Source organism: Colossoma macropomum, unplaced genomic scaffold (genome assembly GCF_904425465.1).
Source record: "Colossoma macropomum unplaced genomic scaffold, Colossoma_macropomum, whole genome shotgun sequence".
NCBI lineage: Eukaryota > Metazoa > Chordata > Actinopteri > Characiformes > Serrasalmidae > Colossoma > Colossoma macropomum.
In genome coordinates, this window is record NW_023494809.1 from 6,887,193 (window position 1) to 6,895,241 (window position 8,049).

The window sequence follows — 8,049 nt, forward strand, 5'->3', positions numbered from 1 at the left end:
GAGCCCGGCCGGGTTACGTGGGCTGCCCGGCCACCAGGCGCTCGCCGAGGGACGCTACCCCCAGGCCTGGCTCCAGGGGTAGGTCCCGGTGACCCTCTCCCGGGCAGGGTACACGATGTTTTGTGTCCGTTTTTCATGGAGGTTTTTGGATCGAGTTAGTCTGGGTCTTCACTCCAGACCTGTTCGCCCTGGGAGACCCTACCAGGAGCATGTTGCTCCCGACGACTTAGCTCTGAAGATCCCTAGACCACACAAGCCCTTCTGCCACGACAAGGCCCCGATCCAGGAAGGGACATATATTTATAATAAGTTTAATTTTTAAATAATAAAAAAAGACTTTTAAAAAATCTTAAAGATTTCTCACGTTTGGGACAGTGTGTAACATTATGAATTTTCTGGAAATAAGTAAACTTTTTTGTACAGTTTCAGTAGTGGTGTGATTGTTTTGGTAGTAACAAAATGGAATGTTCAATCATTTATTTTAATAAAACATGCATAATTAAGTTATAGGGTCATTCAAGTAAAATTTTACTCAAGTAAAATAATTTTGGTCTAAAGTCTAAATCAGCTCTGACTTTAAACCAATGTAAAATAATCCATAAACAAACAGTTAAACTATTTAAATAGTAAAATGAATCAGAGATCTTTAATTATAAACCATTAAAACAACCACAACATCTTTCACAACACTTTTAAGTTGACTACTTTTACTTGTATAGTACTGTAATACTCCAAACAAGGCAGTGGCACTAAGACTAAGGTAGAATTACTCCAGAATGGCAATCTGACATCTGACTTAACAATGACCACATAACACATTTTAGACATACGTCATCTCTTCCATGTTTTCTTGCTTATGCTTTAATGGAATTCTCACTTGATATAAGACTTCAGCTCCTCAGCAGTCCGTGGTCCTCTTCATGGCGCCCCAAACGTTTTCAATATGAGAGAGATCTGGTTTGCAGGCAGGCCAGTGAAGCATATGTACTCTGTGTCTAGAACGCCACGCTGTTTTAGTATGTGCAGAATGAGGCCTTGCATTGTCTTTCTGAAACAAGGAGTGACATATCAGGAAAAGACGTCATCTTGATAACAGTGTCTCTCTAAAATCCCAATATACATCTCTGTGTCAATGGTACCTTCACACATATTTCTTCATAGCATTCATGTATGGATTTCTCCTTGCTTGATAGAGTTTTAAAGTTTAATTTTTTGATGCAGTGATATACTGTGTTAAGTGACAACGATTTTCCAAACTACTCCCGAGTTAATGTATTTAACACAGTAGCATAGCGTTTTTTAATGTAGTGCCATCTGAGGGCTTGAAAGTCACGCAGATTCAACAGTGTGCATTATCTGTTGAGCAGTTGGGGCGGTATGTGAACTGTAATGGATGTAATGGTAAGTCAGTGAAGAGATGATGAAGTCTCTGACCAGGCTTTCAAGGCGCTTTATCACAACTGAGGTCAGGTCTGAAATCTTTCCTCATGTTATGTGCCATGATGGTGAAGGCATGCCCCTTTCTGATCAGCTGCACTGTTGACGCCATTTGCATCGTAATTCTGTTGGCTGCAGCCTCAAAGCGAGCATAAAAACCAGAATGCCAGAGACACATTCACATTCACAATTCTGGTGGCTGAGTTATAGTCTTTCATCATTCTTAGTACCCGCCACAGGTTCCTAGAGCCACACTGTTGGAACTGTGATTCTAGTTTCTTCCCATAGTGCTGCTTTGCCTCCTTCAACACTGCGCACAGTGTAGGATGCAGTCTTGTATAAGTCCCTTTTCCTGGTAGCGAGCCCTGCGTTGTAGGCAGTGGTGCAAGATGATTTTATCCACCCATGACTTCCTGTTGGGAAATTCCCCACAAATTCTACAAACATATTGATGTCATCAGAGCTGCACCTGAACATGTCCCAGTTTGTGTCATTTAGAGCATCCTGCAAAGCGACCACCAATTGGTGTGTTCAGCGCCCAACATCCCTACACAGGCTTGAGGAAGATGGTAGGATGGTCCAATTTCCAAAAAGGTGGATGAGACTGTGCCTTGTAGCCATCTTTGTACAGAGTGTACAGTGGTCAGTGGTCCAGTGTCCTGTCTGTGGGGCTGGGTGGTTCGAATGCTTCCCCTGCTTACTGGGGAGGCCCAACTGGCCACTAAAAACTCCCACTGCATTACCAGCCTGACTGATTTCAATCAAAAAAGGGTACCAGATCCGGTCCAGTGGACAGAGCAATGTCAACAGGTTTTTACTCAAGTTAAAGCAGTTCTTTGTAGAAGTCTGCTATTGCACTCACCTGACTTTGCTATCCCTTTTTATCTTGCAGACAAACATGTGGGACAGGGGGCTAGGGGGCTGTTTTCTCAGGTGGTGGATAGGGAGGACCTCATGGTGCAGTACATTAGTCGCAAGCTCTCTGTGAGGGAGACAAAATACAGCACCATTGAGAATGAGTTTCTTGCCATCAAGTGGCCGGTTCTCACCCTCTACTGTTATGTGTTTGGAAGGTCTTTCACTCTCTGTTCAGATAACACCCACTCCACTGGCTCCACTGCATGAAGCTGCAGAAAGATCCAACAATAAGTTCACCCCCTGGTATCTGGCCTTGCAGCCCTTTAAGTTTGAGATGGTCCACATGCTGGTGGTGGATTTCCTCTCCAACTTTGGTGGCTTAGTGGCTGCTGCTGGCTGAATGTAGGGGTATGTAGGAAGTAGGGGTATGTGGCAACGGGGGCCTGATCAGGTGCTCTATGTGAGGCAGAGGGCTGGTTTGAGTGAGGGGGCTGGATGATTGGTAAGTGCGTGCACCTGTGGATAACTCTCTCTCTCCCTACTAATATGCTCTTCTTTCCTCAATAGAGAGAGGAACAGAGGCAGCAGAGAAACCTGACGTCTGAATGACAAGCTTAGCCTGAATGACAAGATTGATGATGGAATCTTCATTTTATAATTGATGAGAGCTGCATGCTCCAAGCCTGTTTTTATTTTTGTTCCATTATGAGTGATATAATAAAATATCTCTGCACGTGCATGTGCCTCAGCCATACTCCTTTCTCATCCAACCACCAGGGTACCACAGCAAGATAAAGATGGAAATATCCATAACGTTAGATTGAAAGGATCTTCAGGCATGGTCCTCCTCTTACACTCTTTTTTATTAACTTAACAACCTAATTTTGTATTTCTGGCCCTGAATTTGTCTCTCATCTTAACACTGATCATGACTGACTATGCCCTTATATCTGACTCTGACTATGGCTCTGGCCCTAACCATGTCTCTGGTCTTTCTGGTCTATGAATTCCATGTTGGTCTAAGCTGGTTTATGCTGCTCTGCTGCTGGTTTAGCTGGTCACATAGTATAATTATGCTGGTTGACCAGCCTACCAGGAATAGAAAAAACAACATATGCTGGTCTATGCTGGTTATTCTAGCAGGGAATGATTCTGATTCTGAATTTTTTACGATGCATGCATTTACAAACAAAAAATCTGCATGCTTATTTTTAACTCATCAACAAAGATGACAAATAGAATCCATAAAATGTGTGTAACTGAGTGAAAGTGAGTCACTTGTGTTGTGTCAGTGAAGAAGCATGACATGTCAGGTTTACTTGATAAATGTTTGATCAGTGCATCTTGTTGTTGAGTAAATCTTTCCCATTAGTTTTGTGGTGCCATCTGTTTGCATACTGGGTGTGTCCACCCCTGTAGTTTTACTTACCGTCTGTGTGCTATCATTCCTCCAGGCCTGCCTTAGCTTGGATGTGTGCTGATCTTCTGTATATCGATTAGTCACAGGGATACACATTTGGTCTGACATGACCATCAAGAAGATGTATCCTACATACTAAATTAACAGTTAGAGATAACATGATACTACACTTTCTTTTCCAGTACTGACATTGAAACCTATAGCATCAGCCAATACTAATATGGATCCAGTATTTGTTCTTCGAAAACTACTATGCTTTCAAATGATCTGTTTTTAATTTGAGCACTTCAGATGGCATCTTCAGGAGGAACTATACAGTTAACATCACATTACACAATCTGTTTCCTGCTGATAACTGCCCTATAGTGATACCCATCAATATAAGTCAGTTTCAACATGACAATATGACAAATAGGATCCAATAAATGCGTGTGCCTGAGTGAAAGTGAGTCAGGTGTGTTGTATCAGTGAAATAGCATGCCGTCAGGTTTACTTGATAAATGATCGTTGCAAAATGTAAAAAGTTTAAACTCTGTAAGATTAGTTAATGTTTCTAAAGGCTTATCAACTATGAGTATATATGTGTTAAGCTAAAAATCATAGTAAAAGAGGTGTTTAAGGAAATGCATGCAGTAACATTAGCTGAAGTTGAACTTTTAACTATTTGATTAATTTTTCTAAAGGTGTAAACCTCCAGTAAATGTGCTACTCACATTTACTGTCTTTACTGGGCATGCCTGAAACCCCTCCTTCTTCCAAATTAATGCTGTATAAATTCACATCCTCACCCACAGACCTCGACTCTCTCTCTTGAATTCCCTTTGGCCATCTAACAGCTCCTTCTGCAGATACAGTCCAGGCAAAATCCTGCTGAAATCATTTTTCATCATACCTGCTGCCCTGGCTAGTGCGGCCTCGATAGGATCCGCTGGCCTGGCTGATATCCCTAGCCGCATGCTCTCACTGCACAGTTCCAATGCTTCCAGCGTGGCTGCTGTGTTCTGAAGCCTCAACAGCTCACGCTTTTGCCCTTGCCCTCCACAAGACCATCCAAATCCTTGTCTGGACTGTGACCACACACCAGCATGCCCTGATGGCTTCTTCTGTGCTGACATATTTCACTCCATCTCGGCTCTGCTGGATGTAAACAAAACCTGCCCTCTGCCCCCCACTAACCCTCAGCTTGTGTGGTTGCGCAAACCATGGGACAACACCATGCTCACCCTGTGCAATGTCGTCACAGCAGAGCGTGTATTCTGCTCGATGACGTCACCCCTTTATGCCGTTCCAACTGGCTTCACAAGCCACCATTTCTCTTCTCTCTTGCCATTGTCTCTTTCCACCTCCCTCATATTCTCCTCTTTTCTACCTGACATGGGGCCAAAATTCCTGTCCCTTACCATGCCTTGCATCTACTCAATTGGATGCAATGCCATATTTTGTTAAGCCTTTTTTGCTTTTTGCTGCATATTTGATCCTATTGTACTGTGTTCACTGCCTATGTAATGTTGATAGTGCCACTTGATTTTTTTTATGTTCCATTCCATGGAGTATTATGTAATTTAGTGATATTGCAATTGCTCAACCTACTGATCCAAACCCCCAGACTCATTTTCCATCCCAGTTCCACCCCTTTTTAATCCCACACCCACCTCTTTTCATCCCTTTCTCTCTCTTTTTCATCTCTTCAGGCCTTATTTCTCTCTTTCTCTCTCTCAACCTTTTCATCCTTCATCCTCCTCCCTTCCTTCCTGCATCCCCCCTGCCCCTTTTATTCCGCATCCTCCCCCACCCGTTTCTTCCCTCTACCTCAGCACTCCATCCCTTCTCAGCTCCATCCCTTCTGAGCTCCATCTTAACCCAGCTCCATCTCAGCCTGCTCCATTTCAGATCGGCTCCTGCAAACCAGCTCTGCAACTCCTTTCTGACTCTACTCGGCTCCATCTCAACAGAACTCTATCTCATGTTCCACACCTTCTTGGTCCAGCTCCAATATGCCTCAGTTGTGCAACTCTTTTCTGATTCCACTCAGCTCATCTTGGATTGGCTCCATCTCAGATAAGCTCCAACACAACTCACCATGCAACTCGTTATTGTCTTAATTCTGCTCCATATTGGATCAGCTCCAGTATAATCAACTCTGCAACTCACTTCTGACTCAACTCGGCTCCATCTCAGATTGGCTCCATCTCAGATCGGCTCCATCTCAGATCAGCTCCTATGCAACTCAGCTCTGCAACTCATCTCTGACTCACTTTTGCTTCATCTTGGATCAGCTCCAGTAGAATCAGCTTGCAACTCTTCTTGATTCCACTCGGCTTCATATGGATCAGCTCCATCTTGGATCAGCTCCAATGCAACTCTGCTCTGTAATTTATTTCTGAATCAACTTTGCTCCACCCTGGATCAGATGCATCTCAGATCAGCCCCAAGTACAAACAACTTTTCTAATCTAACTCGGCTCCATCTCAGATCAGCCCCATCTTGGATCTGTTCCATCTCAGTTCAGTTCCATCTCGGACCAGGTCCAACACCATCAGCTCTGCAACTCATCCCTGTCTTAACTCAGCTTCACCTCAGATCAGCTCCACCTTGGATCAGCTCCATCTCGACTTGACTCCAATTCTTTCTTTTCCCTCAGACTGGACTAATATTGGTTTGTGAAGATGCTGCCTGTGCCCCTGGGAACCTGGTGCTCACCTAGTCTTTTCAGCCGTTCTTCTGTCACTGCTGATTTGATTTCCCTCATGCTGTTGTCTTCACTCTCATCACATTCAGCTCTCAGTCCCTAAGGGCCAAGTCCTTTCACTATCGCTGTCCTTTTGGGGGCAAGTGGCTCTTATCCAATGTCATAACTGAACAACCATGCTGTTGCCTCCAGGATTTTCCACGCTAAACTACATCCTGCAGTGACCACAGCATCATCCAGCTGCCTCCGTCATCACACCCATCAACTCCCACATGTAGCAACTACCTTCTAATAGCCATTCCCGCTCCATTTTCATTCCATTCAGGAGGATATAATCTGCTTTACTCTCATCCAGCTTCTTTTGCCTGCTATGTTTAACACAATCTTCACAATCCGGTGTCAAGCAGAGGAAGATGGTTTCCTCTGTCAAGTCCTAGTTCCTATCAAGGTTTCTCCCTCATTGAGAGTTTTCCTTGCTGCTGTCACCCTTGGCTTGCTCATCAGGGGTTCAGACCTGGATGTCTGTTAAACAGCATGCCACTATCTCACAATGAATCAAATTAATCTGTTCTGTTTTTCGTCTCATTTTACAATTTTAACAGCAAAACTACTTACTTCAAGCACCATACAAGCGTCAATGTAACTAGACCTCTTTTCTGCGTAGGCTAAACTTCTCTACCTAACCATACTATGCCTCACTCAGATACCCAAATACTAGACTGTCTGATCAACACCAGATTCTGAATTCATACAAAGTTCTCCACCCCAGCTGCTACACTTCAGAATAAGCTCTTGCAGAACAGAGGTTTCTGGACATCTGTCCTACTCATTATGTGAAGCTCACTCAGTCCTAGACCTGAACAGTTTCTGAGTTCATCTTGGAATTTTTGGTGGTCCGGTCTTCTAGCTCCAGGCAGAAGCCACCCAGAACTCCAGCCTAAGTTCTGAGAGTTCTTCTCCCTTCCCTTAATTAATCTTTCCTCATACTGCCACCACATGTTGAAGGCATGGTCCGAACCACAAAAACAACATGTAAAATGCCAGAACTGTGAAATGTTGTTTTTTGAAAAGTATAAGATCATTTTGAATTTGATGCCAGCAACACGATTTTATTTTTTTTAGATTTTTACCCGATTTTCTCCCCAATTTAGTCATCTCCAATTTCACCCACTAATTCGGACTCCCCCAGTCACATGATACTACCAATGCTAGGAGGGCAAAGGCTAGCACAGGCTTCCTCCAAGACCTGTGAAGCCAGCCGCCGCATCTTTTCCAACTGCCGCTCATGCAACATCATTGTACAGGAAAGCACCAACCGCCAGTTCTGTTACGTCAGCTAACAGATGCCTGCTCTGACTAGCGTTGCGCTGAGTGATGGAGGGAGAAGGGGGGCCATCCTACCCACTCAGAGAGTGCGGCCAATTGTGCTCTCTTGGACTCCCGGCCGTGGACGGCTGTAGCATCAACAGGGATTGAACTTGCGATTTCCTGATGATAGGGCCAACGCTTAGACGTTTGCGCCACTCTAACCCTAGCATGCTACTAGCTCTGACCAGAAAACAGTTTAGATTCTGACGCACAGCACAGCCCTGGGCACCCTTTGACCACAGTGGAAAAGGCCTATGCCTCTTTGTCTTTGGCTCCT